This window comes from Cuculus canorus, chromosome 1, assembly GCF_017976375.1.
Source record: "Cuculus canorus isolate bCucCan1 chromosome 1, bCucCan1.pri, whole genome shotgun sequence".
NCBI lineage: Eukaryota > Metazoa > Chordata > Aves > Cuculiformes > Cuculidae > Cuculus > Cuculus canorus.
The window spans coordinates 162,266,974-162,285,348 of record NC_071401.1 but is presented as its reverse complement, the minus strand read 5'-3'; the positions used below and the strand labels follow the sequence as shown (position 1 = coordinate 162,285,348).

Sequence of the window (18,375 nt, the reverse complement as noted above, 5' to 3'; positions counted from 1 at the left end):
TGAAAAGGATCTCTGAAGCAAACCATTTGAAGAGGTAGAAAAATACCTTGGACTCAGAATAGGCTCAGACCCATGTTTAACTTAGAGTGTAGAAATCTCTTTGCGTTGTCCATTGAGTCTAACCCATGAGTGCATCAGAAGCACAGAAGCTTTCTAAGGTCTAGAGACAAGCCTGGAATATGAAGCAGTATATCTATGTATCAGCGTAGACCTTTCTCTGAATTAATATTTAGGACTGACCTACTTTTCAGGTGAATTAAGTTTGAGTTACACTTACCTATAATAGCAGAGTGAAGGGTAGCCATTAAAGAATATAAGGATAAACAGAATACTACTGCCCAGTGAATGAATATTATTGTGTGGGAACGAGGCATCACTGATCAAAAAGAGTTCAGTGCCTTCGAGAACTTACTTGTGACTGATTAATACCAAGACAGCAAATGAAGCAGATCTTCATTGGACACCAACACTGATTTTGGATGTTTCTGAATGTCAAAATATGGTAGTAGAATCTTAACTCCATAAAGGCTCCAAAGTTGTCTTACTTCATTCTCATGGCCAACCAAGGAGTTACTAAACCATGAGATCTGAACATATCCAGAACAAGAAGTTTCATTTCATAGAACCATAGAATAATAGAAGGGTTTGGGTTGAAAGAGAACCTAAAGATCCTCTAGTTCCAACCCCCTGCCATGGGCAGGAACATCTTTCACTAAACCAGGTTGCTAAAAACCCCATCCAGCCTTGAACACCCACTGTCAAACTCTGATGCTGAAAGCTAAGAATATACAGCAGTAGTGGTCAATAATCACAATTTTATTTTTAAAACTCTAGAGTCTTTAATCCCTTACACACATACACAAGTTTTACCTTGTACAAAGCTGTGGAGACATAGAAACTCTTACTTCAAAAAGCAACAGAGTTGCAGTAGATTGATGTAGAGGCTGCTAGCCTCTGAAATGTAAGACAATATATTATCCTATTCCTTCTCTTGTTTGGTGGCATCCATGGGAACTAGCAGCTAAGTAGTGACTGAAATAGTCCTAGTGACATCTGGCTCCTTGGCAGGTTCTTCTGGCAGCTCTGGAGTTGCCTCTAGGCTTGTCACATGGTTAGTTTGTTGATGGGCTACCTACAGACACACATTACTTGACAAAAATCATTATAAACCAACAGAGGCACATGGAATTTTTTGGAATTGTATCATAATCCCTTTGTCCAACACGGCTAACATTTCTAAGACTGACTACATATTGGAAAACTTAGGGCACGGTATGTCCCAGATTTGTGATGAAACATGAGGAGATTTTTATAAATGCATTTCAGCTGTATGAACCACTTTCCTTATCCATAAATTGCTCTGAAGCCAGTACTTTTGTTTGAGAGCTTGGCTGCACAAAATACAGTCTACACAGCATAATGGAAAAGCTTAAAGGGACTAGATTGCAGAGCAGCTAGAACAATCAAGTGGCTGTGAAAGAACTAGCTACTATACTCATCTTCAAACTTCAAAAGGCACTGGGTTAATCAAAAATGTAGGCACTGTGGTTACTACCATAAGTGACATTTACTTTTATCTCTATTGTGTTCTTTGCTGGACACAATTTGTGACTTTCCCATCTATTTAGATAAAAACACATATTATTTGCTCATGCAGGAGCTGCAGGCCAGTTTTATCATCTTTTGCCTGCATTTTCATCATTCTTTGCAAGCTTTGATGAGTTCCATTCATCCCAGGGACTCGGAGGATAAGAGAGTGGCCTTCTTGCAGCACTTTCCGGCTGTTTGTATATCTGAGATCCCCTTCAAGCAATTGCAAAAAATTGCTTCAGGTTCCTTGGCATTTTCTAGGTCAGTGGTTCAGAATCCTTGATATTAGCCTTAGGACTGCAAAGATTAAACCTCTCTAGCTTAGAAGGAACCAGTTAGGGATATTGGCCAGTTAACAGTACATCCCTTTCTAAGGAGCTTAATATTTTCTTTTTCTTTTTTTTTTTCCTTCTTCATTTTCTCCTTACTCTTCTCTCTAAAAATCCTCACTTAATTGTTCCTGTGCCATCAGGCAAGATACCATCACACTGTTAAACTCAATGTTTGTCATCATATAATGAAGCACCTGAAGTCAGTGATAGAACACCAGCATGGTCTCTGCTGTACTTCTTACTATACCTTGGGCAGGCGGTTTGGAGACAATATTTCTTTTAAATGCACATTATTTTCCCTAGAAACTGGCATAGCTTACGTTTTGTGGATGTGCAAACTGCAAAGCCGATATGCTTTGGAAATATGCAAGGATTTTTGTAATCCAGTCAATATAATTAGTTTAATCCTGCAGCCCAAGAAAACAAATAGTCAGAACAAGTCAGCTAAACATACCATTGTGTCTGCTAAGGTAAGAATATTCACCTGCAGACAATTACTTGTAAGCAGCAACATCCGGAGTCATTAGGATACTCCTCACAACTGAAATATGTATCCCTAACACCCTGACTCTCTTGAGGGAATGGCCTCCAGTGCTGTACTTCCAGGGCAGAAGACACTGAAGGGGCACCTAGTGAAATACAGACTGGGAAACTGTAGCTAAATTTGTTCTCATTCTTCCCTGTGAGTTAATGGTTGTAGGAAATGGTGCTCACCACGTAATTCACAGCACATACATCCAAAAGCAGCATCTAAAAGAGAGCTGTATTTGATATTGTGCTCCAAAAATTAACTGATGCAAGGTAAACCATGCATATTTACTAGCTTTGATCAAACTCACATATCCACCAACTTTTTCAGAAGCAATAGTTCAAAACCGAGACTTTACAATAGTTAAATTATGTCGCATCTATTTCCTACTTATTCCCTAAACCTATGCAAATCAGCATCGCTAATTAGTCTGCCCAAGGAGATTGCTAACAAGGTCACTGATTGATAACAGAGCCTTCTCAGTGTAAGCTGTGAAGTCTGAAACATCATTTCAAACAAGATCAGACAGAGTTCATCCCTCACTACTTTCAGGTCACTGTCAGTCACTGTTCTTTACCAGTGTATTTGTTCTTCCAGACACAAACATTTCGGTACTCTAAGAGATTCAGAAATGTTTCAGTAATAGATAAGACCCTACTCACATACATCTGAAACACAGTTTCATGAAACCACTTTCTATAATGTAGATACTTTTTCACTTTACAAAGTTCAGACCAATATGTCTTTAGAATTTAAATCACATTTTACTTTTCAAAAACGTACATTAAATTTTCAGTCAATAAAGTACTTAATGGACTCTAAAAAAGTGATATATATTTAAATGTTTTATTCTAACATATAAGAATATTCTTCACCCACAGAAAACACTATAGTAACTTCAAAGTTTGTGAAAATTGATGATGTGGTTAAATTAAGGACCTCAACAGAATAAAGGAATAGAAGAAAGAGAGTACTACCTGTGGAACAAATGCCACTCTATCTCTTTTTAAGGAAAAGGGAGATGAGAATTAAGATCAGGACTAACTTTAAAATCTTACCTTGATTTGTACCCCTTATTTCCCTGATCCAAGGAAAATGATCTGTTAAACCGGTAGTAACTCTTAAGATTTGCTCTCTTTCCTGTCCCATGCTCCATGTATTTCTGGCTTTGCAATGGCCAGAAGTAACAGCATGAAGGACATTTTAATTTATATACAACCAGTAATTTGTAGTAAGAAAAGCTGTAATTTTAATTAAAACATAGCTCTCATCCACAATCAGTATCTGGTATGCATAGGCAACATCAATCAATCACTTGTAATTGGTCTTATTCTCAGCTAATTGCCATATAGCACTCAATCTAAAAAATAAACCAATTCATAAGAACAAGGGTGTTGCAGGATGTCGACTAATAAGCATCCAGGGAAATGGTGAAAAGATTCAGAGGACCAGTTCTGCAAATGGTTATGGACAAAATATATTGTGGGAAAAATTCCATTAAAATCAGTAGGATAAGAATCAGGAATTATCTGCAGAGGAACCTAGGTGAGTATTCAGTGTTCTACTTTTGTCAGGCCTCAACAGTGATGTCTGCTGGAAAAGTGGCCAAGTGACACATTGCTGGTAGGTCTTCTGGCAATTTCTGAAAGGTATCTCTCTACCTATCCTTCCAAAAGATATTGATTTTACATTAGTTCTCTTTAATTCTTTTCTCCATTGATTGCAGTCTCAGTGACTCAGGCTAAAGAAGAGCAGTGCTTTGCAAAATACAGAACCTTAAAAAGGTCCAAATTAGTTTAGCACATTACAATAATTTCCAAGGTTGCGTTAAAACTACACATTCTGATGCCCCGCTCAATGAAAAAAAAAATTATAATACTAAATGTGAAATGCGCAACAGGATTCCTCTCTCCTGATAAGACATCACAAAAGATTGGCAAATGATCCCATAATTACACAGTAAATTGTGGTAAAGATTTCTTTTTTTTCTTTTTTTTTTTTTTTTTTTTTGTAAAAGAACATTAAATTGGGGAAGTCAGTAATTTCAAACTAAAGAAATAAGGTTGGAGTTACATTCCAGCATGGCCCCAGGGAAACATGCTTTAATTGACCCTTCACTGAGCAGGGAGGTTGAACTGGTCGAACTCCAGAGGTCTCTTCCAACTTCAGCCATTCTAAGATTTTGTGATTCCTGCAAATATAGCCCCTGTTCACAGGCATTATATATTCAGACATAATTACAAGGTCTCATACTATTTTTTTCCATAAGAACTCTGACCTGTTCAGAGACTGTTCTAAAACTCACTGAAGAGAACACATATTTTTCCAATAGACTTCAGTATGTTTTAGATAAAATCCACAATTCGTATGGTGGATGGTATCTTTTGAATGAGGGAAAAACACTGACTTCTTTGAAATAATTATCACAGCAGCAAGACAGCAAGGAGTACAATTGCGGTTAACACAAATGATATTTAATTTATCAATGGATAGAATATTAAAAAGTCTAATTATAGTCATTAAACCAAGATGTTTAATACATATCTTTATTCAGTTCTCAGTAAGTGAAGCCCTGTATTTACGTCTGTATTCAATACATAACACTATCTGCCCATTTTCAATCAAGGCTTGCTCTGAAGTACTTCAGTATCAATTTAAAATAACTTTTTTACTTTCAACTGAACTATTCCAAATCTGTTCTTTTCTGAATGTAACAGAACTGGGCTCATGGTCAGGAAGGAATCAGTCGGGCTCTTATCTCTGTCATGATGATTGAGTGCATAGCAAACATGAAAGTTACTCCTGCATAGGCATTTATTCAGAGTTTGCAGTGCTTTAAGCTCTCAAAATAGCATTCAATACTGAAAAAGCTTTATGATAATTGACTGGAGTAGCCTCTGAAAATAATGAACGATAAAGTATTTATCCTTTGATAGCTACTTAAATATACTTTGCCTTTTGATAATTTTGATTACACAACAGTTCTTTCTCTCCCTTCTCATCTAATGAAACATCTGTTACATCTTTCAGGATCCAGCTCTCCACCCAGTGAGTGTTATTTCATGAAATTACATTTTTCATTAGTTTGTGTTTCTAGAAAACACCTAGCTTGAACAATAACCAGTGAAAAAAAGTGGGGAACAGTTTCTGCTTAAATCCAGGAAATTAGGGAGCTGTAATTGTGTCTTGAAAAAACATTTTTCATTTTAGAAAGCATAGTATTCTTTTTGGATTTGAGTCCAATGAATATGCTTTTGTCGTTTAGCTTTGTAGACATTTTGCAGAATGCCTGGGAGAAGTTATTGAAGAGTCGATAGAAGGAAGCACCTTAGTTTGCCTCATGCTTGTCTCCTGTTTCCTATGATTTCTTACACTTACTAATTCAGTTTATCTCAGTTCAAATATTGAGCTCTTGGCAGAAAGACTGCTAATCTGCCCTGTAACTTTACAGTCAAAGGCAACAGACCCTCAAACCCTGATTGTGGTCCCTGGCAGCTCTGCAGAATACATCTACAGTAATGGGAGTAGCTACTACTGAGTGCCACTACCACAAAAAGCTGGTACTTTTGAAATTTATCAACCAAGTCAATTGACCACTACAAATCTTTCAAAAATATACTGAGTGCAACCCAGCAGCATCAAAAGCATATTGAAAACTTGACTGAGGCGACATTTTCAATTTCAGTACTGTGAGGAAGGTGTGCATCTTTTGTTAGACACTCAAGGCTTTTTTTTTTTTCTCTTTTAAAAGAATGTAAGTTATCTTCAGGATATCATGAATCTCAAAATAATGAAAGTTTTAAAGCTAATGGTCTTGTGTCTAGAGGGAGTCAATTTTGCTTTTGTCTTGTATAAACAGCATGTGTATTCCAGTATGTTATATAACTGAAAATTTCTGACCAGAAGTACCAATGCACAGTAGTTTATCTTACTTTTGGGCATAGAGGGAAAGATACGGAAATGGAATTCCCCCAGTAACAATAAACTAAAATTGTACTGCATTTTATTTTGATGACACGTTGTATTATTTCAGTTGCCTTTTCACCTTATCTTCCTAGTGGAACAATTGCCTTTGGAAGACTGAGTCATATAATGAAAAGCAAGAAACACAGGAACTCAGCCAGAAGATATTTCAGAGTCAGAAAAAACCCCAAGGAAATGTATTTTCTGTAAATCACACGTAGTAAACTATAGCTGTTATTAAACTGTGTAAAGTAAACTTATCCTTGAATATGCACAAAATTTTTAAAAAACTAAGAAGTAACAGAACTATAAAATGTATTAGTATTCTGATTTCAATAACAAGATTCATGGATCCACTGCAGTGAGTATTTTAGCCTGCCTTGAAAACTGTGGACAGAACCAGAGCTGTTAGCCCAGCAGCTGCAGGAGCCTGTTAGCTCATCTCTTGATTTTATCCTTACGTGAAATAACTTCATCACCAGGATAATTAAAGTCAAATTTCTTAAATTAGGAACTCTTTTAAGTCTACAATAGGAGAAAATAATTGTTTCCCAAGTAATGGGTCAGGTGTTGATACTATTGTGACATGAGGGATACTTGCTCCGTGCCTCATTTCGCATCGTCTTTCCACAGTGATACTTTTGCATACTCTCCCCTTGCTAATAAGAGCTGCAAGTGGAAATGGTTGGGTACTGAGCTTCATCAACTTCCAGCCTTTTCAGCACATTCCAGATGGATTTAAAAGATCAAAAGATGACCAGAGAAGACTTGGAAGTTCTCAGATATGTAGAGGCAAGTCATTATGCTGCATCACCTTTATCTGCTTTCACTGGGATTGCAGCACACTCCCGTGGTGGAAGATCTTGATTATAGCTATCCAAGACAAATTATAATATATATATATGGGTTCTTTTTTTTCATTAATTTGGTCCTTCCCGACTGCTGTGACAAATTTCTCTGATAATGCGTAAGTCAGATGAAAAAAGGTGAAGTCTGAGATAACAGGCAAATCCTGATCTGTATTTGCACGTGGGAAAGATCTGAGAAGTTGCAGTCTTGGGTTAGAAAAAAAAGGAAGAAGGAAAGAAGTTAGAGACAATAAGGCATAGTACAATATCACTTTTCTCCAATAAACCAATTATTGTGATGGCAAATGTTAGTCATTGATTTAGACAAGCACTGGACAGAATTTGATTTCTATGATCTGTAGTGTAGAAGATGTTATTCTGCCATGTCATATCTTTGTCCCTAACAGTGAAATTTGGATGGAGCGGTATCTTGTGGATTATTGGCTGACACCCAGGAAAGGCATAGATTTCTGATGCTTGAAATTATATTTTTCCTCCGTGTTATGCTTATGGATAAGGTCAGAACATGTTTTTGCTATAGCAGACTCTTGTATCTCATCCCTGGATGGGAAACTTCTCAGCAAGCATGACTGGGAGACAAAGATCACAGCCTGTAACTGCACAGGGCTACCATGTCCTGTTCTTCCCACTCCCTCACTTTCACCTGATAGAAATATGGTAGTCCTAGCTTTCTGGATCTATTTTTTTCTGAGTGGAATTTCCTTGCACTAGGTCTGGTTCTCTTGGATTTGGCTGTGATAGTGCTGACTCTGATGAAAGAAGGACAGCAGTTGCTGGTTATCATGTACATTTGATTTACTAAACCATGTAGTCTAGGCATACATGAAACGGATTAAATCAGTAACAATATATGTGGTGCTGCTGCCCAGAACCAGGAATTCTTTTAATTTCTTCTCAGAAGCTCCAGCAACTCAATGTCCTCTTTTAAAAGGTGTGTGGGTAGGTCCCAAGTCCTTATCTTTAGTACCATTAAACCATGGGTCAGGAATCATAGAATCATAGAATCATAGAATCATAGGACAGTTAGGCTTGGCAGGGACCTTAAAGATCACCTTGTTCCAGCCCCCCTGCCATAGGCAGGAACATCCCACTAGATCAGGCTGCCCAACACCCCATCCAACCTGGCCTTGAACACCTCCAGGGATGGGGCATCCACAGCTTCCCTTGGCAACCTGTGTCAGTGCTTCACCACTCTCATAGTGAAGAAATTCTTCCTAATGTCCAGTCTAAACCTGCCTCTCTCCAGTTTGTACCCATTCCTCCTGGTCCTATCCCCACAAGCCTTTATGAATAGCCCCTCTCCAGCTTTCCTGTAGGTCCCCTTCAGGCACTAGAAGGTCGCTAAAAGATCTCCTCTGAGCCTTCTCCAGGCTGAACAAGCCCAGCCCTCTCAGTCTGTCCTCATAGGGAATGTGCTCCAGCTCTTGGATCCTTTTTGTAGCCCTCCTCTGGACTTGTTCCAACAGCTCCATATACTTACATTGAGGATTCCAGAACTGGAAACAATATTCCAGATGAGGTCTCACAAGAGAGGAATAGAGGGGCAGAATCATTTCCTTCGCCCTGCTGGCCATGCTTCTTTTGATGCAGACCAGGATACAGTTGGCCTTCTGGGCTATGAGTGCACATTCTGGCTCATGTCGAGCTTTTCATTGACCAGCAAAGGAAGCCGCCAGCTACTGTAGTATCTATAACATTCCCTGTTCTAATGGGAATTTTGTTAACAAAGTAAAACTGAGAAACCAGCTAAATGTTCTCATTCCTCCACTCCATACCACCCGTACTGCTTTCCTTATTCAAGGAAGATAAAACCAAATTGAATGTTTCCAACACGTGGCATTTAACAACTTTAAAACACAGCAGAGAAATTAAAAAAGTAAAAAGAAAAAAGCGTATGCTTCAAATGAGATATTTATCTTTGTTTGATTGTTCAATTGCTGAGACATTTTCACTATGGCCTGCAGCAGACATTGTTCACCAACTGCATGATATCGTAAACACATCTGAACGTCCCCAGACCACATTTAGTTCTTTCACTAAGGGAAAGGCATGAACAATAGTTCTGTTATCATTGCTTCTATTTCCAAAGCCCCTCTAATTTTCAAAGTAATTAACAGTAACTGATAGTAATTGAATTGGAGAGGACTTCAGCTTGTATATGAAATACACATCTGATTAAGTGTTTGGAATAAACTTAAGGGAGAAATTTCACTTCTCTGTTCTGTTTGCAGGCATAACCTAATTCTAAGATTCTTCCAAGACAAAACCCACAAGCCTAGTCAGGATTGTTCCTGCTGAAACAGGAACCAGTTAGACAAACAGTTTTCCAAGGAACAAATGCTTGTAGGTGTGTGATGTAGAAGTGGTGGTATGGATATTCAGAATCTTTTTGCTGTATAATTTGAAGAAATCTATTCATCAACAAAGATAATCATACCTGGAATCTAAAATCTGAGAATGGGTAATAGTTGTAAAGGATAGTTTGCTGCCATATTTCATATGTCAGGCTCTGAATTATAGAAGAATTCAAGTTGGAAGGGACTCCTAGAAGTACCTAGTTCAATCTTAATTTCCTGTGTTTCAGCTAGTTTCTTGACTCTGTTTCAGCAACAAAGACACCAGCTCAAATCAAAGTCAGACTTTTTCACGTCAGTGGCTTCAAACATTAGTCTACTACTACTCATTCTAGGGGAAATGTTTAACACTCCTAAAGGGAAACAGGAAACAAGAATGCTATCAAATCCATCTCTGTAAATTCAGAAATTAAATATACATCTTTTATGAAGAAATAGGCTTGAACAATTTTTCAGTGTCAGGACAGAAAGACAAATATATTCAAAATATTGAAGCTTTCATAACAAATCCACATGTATCACAAATGACAGTTCAAAATTAGACTGCATCAGGTACATGGCTTTTTTTTTTACCACTGCCAGCTGGTTACTCATCTTCATCTGTCACAAACCAACTGTCAGCTAACAGAAAGGTCACTGAAGATGGTTAACAACCATTTTGATTTGTCCAGTCAAACAAAGGGTCAGCTTTTTTTTTTTTCAAGGAAGTAAAATCAATTACAATTATTTTTGTAGTTCCAGTAGAGAAAGTTGACAGCAAATATACTTTGTTTCTTCTATGTCTTATTAAAATGTGGCTTTGATCCTGGTGACTCAACTGGTATATGAATTTACAAGTATGCAAGGGCAGATGGACAACCTAAGTCTTACAGATGCTGCTGAAAAGTTATTTATTCATGTCTGGGCAAAAATAATTATAGCCTTTTCAGATTAGCAATTTATTCATGTTCATTCAAATGCTTTAATAATGCAAATGTTTTAGTGTCATGAATATATTTAGCCATGCTTTAACAAAAGAGAAATAAATGAGCTATCCTTTTCCAAACTCAGTGTTTGCAGTCGTAAAATCAAAAATTGCAGTACCTGACCTTCGGCTGCATATGTCTGGCAAAAATCAAGATTTAAGTTGGCTTTTTTTAATGACTCTGCACAGCCTTAACTTTCCATTAGGTTTCTGTGTTCTAACCCCAAGGTGTCTGGGAACAATAAAGCTAAGAATCTACACAAATAGATCAACTGTGTTATTAATTTCTTTCAAGAAATTAATGCCTTTGATTGAGAAGGTTGAGAAGGTTGAGAAGGACTGCTGCTTATCAAATCTGTCCACCGTAAGATCTAAAGGTGAAGGAACGACCATCTGCACATCAGCCACTGAACAGAATAAACAGAGAGCCCCAGATGAACAAGGAAAAATATGAACAGTTACTTTGGAGAAGGATATAAGATTAATCTCTTACTGATGGATCCTGAGAAGCCTTTTGCAAAATTAGAAGCTGAGCTGCAAATAAATAAATCATAAGCCAAAGGGCCCCATGCTGCCTGCTGATTACCACCTGCTTCGAGGGTTATTGTTGGTGTAGGTGGATGTAAGTGATATATTCACTGTAACAGAAGCCAGAAATTCTGAACTGGGCAATGGGACGTAATGGGACACAACATTATTTGGGATGACCACCTAAACTTCTAAATCTTCTAAGCGTGTTTGGAACTGTCTGCCTCAAACAACACCCTTATTGCCAATTAACAGGTTGTCTAGTCTAGCTGCAAATATCCTAAACATAGCCTCATATTTTTTTCTGGGATATGTCCTATGGATCTGCACAAAAAATTGGTCTGTGTCTCCACATAAGATATTTGCTCCAGTCTGTAGGATTCTCTGAGGTTAAGAAAAGCAAGTTAAAGGGAAAGAGTGTCAAAGTGCCACTCAAGAGATACAGTCACCGGTGCAAGCTATAGACAAATTCTTGTCTAGGCTTCATCTTGTATGTTGCCCTCATGGCTAACTCAGTCTAGAAAAGTGGAATAGGGACTAGAAATTCTCCAAAGTCAGGTTCTCTTTTTATTTCTTGTCTCCTTTCCCTCTTCAGTGGGAGGAACTCATCCGGGCTGGACATTGAAGTGACACTCACTTGATTTAAATAATTGCCTGAATTCTCCAATGCGCCTTCCAGGAAAGGGCAAGGAGCAAAAGACATTGATTTTTCAGTTCAGCCCATTGTATAACTACCTAACAAAACAGAGGGAAAAAAAATATTTCCACAGAGAAAATTTCTCTCCCGCAGATTGAAGACCAATCTTGGGATATAGCTAGGAATTAGTCAGCTTTTTTGACCCGAGTTGTTAGCCTAAATTTTGAAGTTTAAAATTCAAAATTCTGAGAAAAGCACTGCAGGTCGAGGAACTGGTAAGTCTAGTTCTTCCTGCCTGCTAGGAAGAAAAAAGCTGATAGAATTTCCCTCCTGCATGTGATGAATATGTCTCATACTCCTTTCAATCTACTAGTAGGTTAAAATACCACTATAATAAACCTGGAGAAAAAAATAGATGGATTCCAGCTGAGAAACTTGGATATAAGAACAACCTAGCATGTACTAGGCAAGTGCAAATAACTGTAGTCCTGTAGTGATTTGAGAAATCTGTTTCAACTCCTGTGAGTTCTTTTACTGCTGCAGACTCCCATTGTATGTGTCAGACTCCAAACAGTAGATTGATTTAAGGTTTTGTCTATCTAGGTATCTTCATCTATGTAGTAGTAGAAAGTGATGCAGAGCTAACAGGAGAAGGCTACAAGTCCTTAGTGATCACTCATTCACGCGGAATCACCCCTGGATGAAGTAACTGGCAGCTTTGCAGAAGAGACAGCCTGGCCAAGGATACTGGTAACTAATCAATCAACCACCCGACAAAGCAGAAAAGGAGGTTGTTTGTCAAGAGGAGCTAAAATTTATTTTTTCAAGGGCTAATGGTTGGTATTTTAGACAAGAGAAATGACAGGAAAGGAACAAGATGTGGAAGAGAAAAAAACACAAAAGTAAAACTTGGAGAATTTTGACCACTCCTTTAAAAACACACCAGAAGAAATAAACAAACCCCATTCCAAAGACCTGAGGAAGGTAGGAAACTGAAACAGGGAGGCGCATACAGGCATTTTGTTTTTCTATCTCGTCTACTGTGGGTTCTGTTCAGGTTCACAGTTCACATTCAATACTATAAAGTCTCTTGTTTCACATGGCCTTCTGGATGGAACTTGCAGTAAATACAGGCGACACCATTAGCAGCAACTGACAGCTGTTGCCTATGCTTCAGTGATATAGCACATGTATTCCTATTGCCCTGGAGAACATTTGCCCCAGTTGCCTTCTCTACACTTTTCCAAAGCTCATGATAGCAGCGCTCGTACTTTTTCTACAAGCAAAAATGTTTATAGCGGCTTTTCGAAGCACTCAAAGTAGAGGAAAACACTAGATAAAACAGTACTCTAATTCAGAAACATATGCCTCAGTAACAAGAATGATGAGGATCAGCCCTCCTTCTGGGTCACACACCAAGGACCAAGTGCCATGTAGAGCAGGCTGAAGCCCCTGCAAAGCTGCTTTCTGTCCCGAACAATTGGCAACAACAAAGATGAGATGCCCAATGCAGGTTCTGGGAAATGCACCACATCCCTTTCTACCTTCTTCCTGAAGCAGTGAGGCTCCTCAATTAGGTGCTACAGGTGGTTCCAGTAGCGTGTGTGGTACCAAAGCCATTGAGCTGCAACAGCGGATAGGAATTAAATGCTTCCTCGGTCCCTCTCTCACACATCCATGCCTATATATTAAAGTGTTGGAATTTGCTGTCTTGTGAGAAAATGACAACCTGGAGATTTTGGACTACTCCCATAATCCATCCAACAGGAACATGCTCATCATTATTGTCTCTATGTTGCTTCTTCTCCTACTTTAGAATCAATATATTGTCTTTTATGTCCTTTTCAGACATATGAAATGGTGAAAAAAGCAAGCATATCTGTGACAAACTTCTGAGCTTTCAGCAGCATGAAAAAGGATTTAGTTGAGCAAACCTCAGATTTTTTCTGGGTTCACAGCTAAGATTCAGAGTTAATGTAAGCAGTTTCAAAACCTAACAATGTTTCAATAAATGAGCACCAGGTACAATATACACGTATAGTATTTATAACATGAGCTATTTTCCTTACCTATGAAGTGTAAACTACATCTCAATGCAGCCTGAAATTCATATAATCCACTTAATTGTTAACATATATATTTTTAAAAACTGTTCCAATTTCATCAAGGTATTTCTTAACAGAAATTCCAAAGCATATCTGGACTGGTAATGAGAGAGAATAATTTCCTTCTGGACTATCAGTTCAAATCCAGCCCAGACTCATAGTAACCTGAAATTGTTATCTTCTAGAAGTTATCTGATTGCTTTACTCCCTATAGAAAAGCATGCCCATTAGAAATATGCAACAGCTGGCATAAATCGGCTTCTTGCTGGCATTTGCAAGAGTGAGGCAGGGGAAAGTGTGTGGCTGGAATCTAAATGATTCCTCCCTCGAGGTGGTCTGGCCAGCATGGGTAGAGGCACTTTAATTGGAAAGGGAAACTTGAACTTTGTACTTAACTGGTGAATAAATGGAAGGCTTTGGTCTGCAGGACTGTCTGATTGGTAGCTTTCACAAACACACAAATCAAATACCACATCTGAGTGAAAGAAATTAAGATGTAAATACCCAGGAGCCAGTGCAAGCCCAGTGAGATCATAAACCAGATTTGCACTCTTTTGCTTCTGTGCCTCAAAATATTACAACACATCAAGATCTTGTTGCCTATTAAGATAATCTGTCATGTTTTAAAAAAGGTACAAAGGACCTCAAATCTTTGTCCTGTGATCTGCCAATAAATGAAGGAATAAAAAAACACTCACAAAAATGGCTTCTGCTATAAAAAATCAGATATTTATGTAGAGATGAGTTAACTGGACACTACCATCAATAGAAATTTCTCTCTGCTGAACATGAGAGCTTTTCTAAAAATTATAAGCAGCCCATGCCTGTACCTACCATGTTTACTCACTGATGAATTGTGTCAGTGAGGCAATTTACAGTGCTCTCAGAGTGACCACAGGACACATCATTGAAAACACATACTGGACATTCCTAGGTTTATCTGGAACTATTTTTAAATGCAATAGTTGAGGCACATTTATACCAATCTAATCTAAACATACAATGAACCTCCCGAATTTGTAAGGAAATGAGGCTAGTGCTTTCTGGGCTGCGTGTGCGCTGCAAAAGCTTTGATTCCAGCAGGGTCGGCAGTTAGCACCAGTCATCCTGAGCACCTCATAGCTCAGGAAGGTGAGCTGCTAGTCACGGACAGCTGGTGCAGACTAATGCATGTAGTCTATGCTCCTGACTGTCAATATGTGAAGCACCAGCTGTAAGGAAACATAAATTGTACAGGTGATTTGGTTTTGCATATCAAATATGTGCAGCATATTATTCACAGATTCCATTAACTAATCCTGATGAAATCATAATGAAAAGAACATTAACATTAATAGATTTGGATGAGATGAAATTTCAGACCTTCCTGACATTCCTTTGTGGCACATACTATATTAAAAAACAACCAACCATCTTCCCCCTTGAAATATGAGCATTAGTTTCCCCAAAGGTAAAGCAGAAGGTCAGCTTAAAAGTCCCATTTTCTACGATGAACTGCAGTGCTTTAAATGACATAGAACAGCATAAAAGCATTAAAGCTATTGTTTTCATAAAGCCATTCTGCTAGTGACTATTCATAGCCACCCTTTGGCACATGATTTCTTTCCCAAGCAGCTTTCCAATTTAGGTTTCCATAGACTACGGTTTGACTGAGTAGCTAGAAGAATTCATGCATGTACATTATGAAGTTTCATTATCCATTTTTTTTAGTAATAGCATTCGTTACAGGGTATGTTCTGTGCCTGCACCCAGGTGGCATTATTTGTACTTCTTGACTAATGAGGGTTCATCACAGAAAGATCAGTGTTGCACAAAATTACACCTTTTTTTCAAAGGTTCAGAAGAGGGCAACATTCGATGGCAAACAATTGGACCTTCATGAAAGCTGCATCAGTGGCTCTTCAGAGTGTGAACTAATGCCTCTTCTGGGCTGATCCCAGGCTGGTCGCTGACTGCCATGGGAGGCCCTTGGGAGCTTACCATAAGCTCCTGACCACAGGGCTTGTGAGTTACTGCTGATGCCAAATGCCAGGATTATACAAACAGAAATCATAATCCAGGGCAGAATCAAGCCCATAAGACATATATTTCAGTCAAGCTGGAACAATTGCACAGTTTCTCACTATGTTATGGAATAGTATAGTATTCATTTAATCACTCCTTCCCTTCAGAGTGGTAGATACTTCTAAAGTTACCCTTTTATCTTATCTCTCTCGAACAAGACCACATATTTCTATTTAAAATGCAGCTGACAAAATCAAAATGTACCTCTAGCTTTTCATATCTGCAGTTCTGATGCTGTAACACCTCCAGCTGACTGGGTAAACCGATGATCACATCAGAACAAATTTTCAGCAGAAAATATAAAAGATGCGGTTTCATTATGCAGAGGTAACACACTGCTTATTCCGGGAAATTCTGCAGTCTTCTGGAAAAAAAGAAGAGCAATGAGGATACCTTGGGATAAAATATCCACCCTTGACTACCCTAGAAGACAGTCCCCTCTGGTCATTTTAAATGGCTATGACATGGTTTTCACTTTGCACTTTCCTAATGTATGCACTAGCAGGAGACTTGCATCACAGTTTATCTTTCATTTTCTTGTATATTTGTACTCATAGCTTGTGAAGGCCTAAAAATAACTATGTATAATGCCCAAGTTAAATCCATCTGTCACTAGCACTAAAGACTGCTGCATTTTAAATCACTTCAGCATGCTGCTTTCGCAGTGACTCAGCCCTGACAGGGGTGTCCACCCTGAGGGTGAGAAAATGATTCAGTATTCATTAGTCTACCTTAATGCAGTCTCTCCTCAGCAGGAAAATAGCCAATCGCGTGCCTTATCTATGGCTGTTTCTGTGATTTATCCACTGAGGACTGACCTACAATCAAGAACTTTACTTAAAACCTTTTGACAGGCAGTTAGCTGCCAGTCTGGAGATAAAGCTGGGCTAAATACACTCATGCTAATTTCAGACTTTGCTATTCTTCCATTCTGAGAGCTCACCTTGAAGTGTTTGAACAAAACAAGACAAACTTACTGCTTAGCCATGTGTATTTTTTCATAAATCAGAGAGGTTCTGTTTTCTAAAGTGATCTTGTATGTTTTTTTTCCTGGGGAAAAAAATATATTGAAAGAATGACGCTGTCATTAATTAGCACATCACTTCAGAGACTTGTGCCTTGACCCTGTGTGGGATTTCCGGACTGCGCTGTAATGTAAAATTAAAGCATTAAACACCTTAAGCCTTATAGGTGAAAACTGAACTTTTTTGTTTATAAAAATGGAAAATGTGACTCTGCTTAACTAAAGAATAGAGAGAGAGAGATGGGTCTGAATCCAGCACACGCTTCTCAAGTAAACCCGATGGTGAAACATTTTGAAGCTTTCTGCATCTAGAGAAAATCGAAAATGCTTTCCAAGGGTGGCTGATTTGATAACAAGACATGAAGAAGGGGAATAGAGTGACAGATCTGTCAGTCTGCCTATATAAAGAAGTCTTCTTTGTATTCTCTGTGCTGATATTTCCTTGTCAAACTTTTCTTATGTTTGTAGGGAAGGAGGCAGAAGAGAGAAAGCCATAAGCTGTTTTTTGATTTGTTTTGCTTTGCTTTAAATACACTCCCAAATACCATCTTTTCTTCCAGACTGGAATATGCTGCAATTTCTGCAATAATATTCACAATAAACGTTCTGAATCTCAGTAGATTTTCCCTGGTACCTTTACAGAGTCTTTAATTCAGTCAATATGAGACAGTTTTAGTTTAGAGAAGGCAGGACAAAATGCCTCAGCTCAGAGTGAGGGGGAAATAAGAAGGTTGAACCCGGAAGAATGTTTTAAGTTTTATTTGGCCTTATGTAAATTTATATTCAGAGAGAGGAAAAAAAAATATTTTTTCTTGCCTGAGAGTGAAATTACTAGACTCCAAGGAAGCTAGATAGATTTAGAAGGTTCAGGTGCTTTTAAATACCTAGTCAATTTATAGATAGCGTTTTTCCATATAATCCCATGATTGAAGAATGAGTGAATCTGACAGCCAGCATCTTGGTAATGTAAAGACTCAGACTGAATTTTTTTTTTTTCCAATGTCAAATCAGTGTCGCTATTTTGGGGAAAAAGATATGTATTTTAAATCATTTTTCCTGAGTTATTCGTGACTCTCAGAGAAAAAACGAAGAGGAAGCAGCCCATAGTTAACAGAAGCATAAACTTGTTTTGATTTGTTTCAATATCTCTCCCTTCTATCAATTCCAACAACTATCAGATGAAGTTATCATTAGCCATCAGATAATTCTCTAAAAAAATTGAGTGCCTACAGACAAGGTAAGTTGTGAAATATTTTTCAATAACCTTTTCCTAAATTCAGCAAAGAGTTCCTCTGACTCGAGGTTTTTTTTGTTGTTGTTTTGGCTTTGATGTTTCTTTGGTGACTAAGAGGAACCTATGAAATAAAAACCTGCAGCGCTGGAGGCTAATGGTGGAATTCAGTCCATGTATGTGCA

At 38.2% G+C, this 18,375-nt stretch overlaps 1 long non-coding RNA gene across 1 annotated transcript in view; it reads left to right on the top strand.

The window, feature by feature from the left end:
• The window catches only part of LOC128851952 (uncharacterized), a 107,974-nt gene that overhangs the window by 42,294 nt on the left and 47,305 nt on the right, over positions 1 to 18,375 (top strand). The window lies entirely within an intron of this gene.